Below are 2,179 nucleotides of genomic sequence, written 5' to 3'. Positions count from 1 at the left end.
ATTGAATCAGCTTCTGCACAACAACAGAAAATGGCAACATAAATTTATTTTGATTATTAACCTTTCTTCATGTATTTTTTCTTAACTTCTTTTTTACTTGTAAATTGGATTATTGCTTTTGTATTTGGATTAAATTGAAGGTTTGTTTTGAATTTGATTTGAGGATTGTGTTTGATTTTAAAGGGCTAAGACGCAAAAAATTATGTACCAACAAGATTTTGAAGAAAATATTATTTTGTAACCAGAGTTTAAAAAAAAAGTTATACAGGGTATATGTTCTAGGTTTGTGCTCGTGAAGAAAGAAAGGTAGTCAGGTGTGGAAAAAAAATGTGTATAATAGAATATGTAAGTGAAAAAAATAGTATATTGAAAAACATGAACAAACTACTAATCTATAGATAAATAATTTATTTACAGGTAATTATCATCATGTGGTCAAAATACAAACAATGTACAAATTAAATCAAAAATAAACAGTAAGGGGCCTCATATGATAATCATTGGCCAAGAACCTTGTAAAAAACATTTTGAAAAAAAGGTAGCCTCAGGTCAGGTGTCATCATTGGCCAAAAACGTTGTAAAAATCATTTTAAAAAAAGAAAGGCCTCATATTGAAATCATCGGCCAAAAAATAAAAATTTGAAAAGAAAACCTAAAAAAGATTTGAAGGGTTAGAAAATGTTTGATGGTTGGGGAACTTTAGAAAATTGTTGATGAAAAATGTGAAGGTGGAGTGCTCTAGTTATAGAGTGGAATTAGGTCAAGAGCAATCCTAAAAAGGAAATGATCCAACCCAAAAGGCCCATGGACCTTCTTGATCCCCAAGATTAAGAACCTGGACGTACTTGTGTCTAGGTGCGTCCAGGTGCAAAAAAGATTAAAAAATAGTTTAAAACATAAAAATGCACCAAGTGGGAATTGAACCCGTGACCTTTTATTTGCAAGCCTTACTTCTTAACCAACTGAGCTATGTTATTTATTTGAAATAAAACGTCAATTGAAGGTGTATGAAGCATCGGTCATCATTTTCTATTTATTTAAAATATAAGCAATTTAAGAGTAAACTACTATATTTTAAAATAAACTTTAAATCGAATATTTATGAAATTCAGGATGTTAATGTAAATGAATCCAAGATTTTATAAATAAATCCAATTTTTGAAAATAATTTCGAAAAATTTTGTCACTAAAAAGTGTGGGCAAATTTTGGGGTACAACACCCGGTAACCTTACCAATGATAGAAACCTTGCTGTTCATTTCACTCATAAAACATATACATGCACATTAGCATATACATATCATCTAGCGCATTCACAAGCACAATTTCCGACCCTCGAGTCATGAGTTTCCAACCCTCGTGTTGTGATTGGTTTGTTTTCCGACCCTCGAGTCGTGAGTTTCCAACCCTCGTGTGAAGATTGGTTTGTTTTCCGACCCTCGAGTCATGAATGTCCGACCCTCGAGTCGTGAGTTTCTAAACATATCGTTTCCTTTCCGACCCTCGAGTCGTGAATATTTGACATGCTATTTTCTCCGACCCTCGAGTCGTGAGTCTTCAAACAAGTGAATCTTTTTCATGCAAGAAAACATGCTAGAACTATAGCAAACAATCGTTTATGCAGGTAAACTTGTCCGAACCGGGACAAGTGGATCCCATTGGTGCAGGTGAGCTTGATAGAGCTATAGCAAGTGATCCTTTTGGGATTACTCAAACTACGATAGTAAGTAGGTATGGCTAACTGCGACGACTTACTAGAGCTATAGTAAGTGAGTCATACCATCTACGATAAACTTACTGAAACTACGATAGTAAGTAGGTATGGCTAATTGCGACGACTTACTAGAGCTATAGTAAGTGGGTCATACCATCTACGATAAACTTACTTAAACTACGATAGTAAGTAGGTATGGCTAACTGCGACGACTTACTAGAGCTATAGTAAGTGGGTCATACGATATACGATAAACTTACTGAAACTACGATAGTAAGTAGGTATGACTAACTGCGACGACTTACTAGAGCTATAGTAAGTGGGTCATACCATCTACGATAAACTTACTGAAACTACGATAGTGAGTGGGTATACCAACTGCGACGACTTACTAGAACTATAGTAAGTGGGTTACCTACAAACTACAAAACCTTGCTAGCACTATAGCAAGTTAATTATCTTCAAC

The sequence above is a fragment of the Vicia villosa genome, linkage group LG2 (assembly GCF_029867415.1).
Source record: "Vicia villosa cultivar HV-30 ecotype Madison, WI linkage group LG2, Vvil1.0, whole genome shotgun sequence".
In the NCBI taxonomy this organism is placed as follows: Eukaryota; Viridiplantae; Streptophyta; class Magnoliopsida; order Fabales; family Fabaceae; genus Vicia; species Vicia villosa.
The sequence above is the reverse complement of the archived record's forward strand: the minus strand, read 5'-3'. Positions refer to the sequence as shown.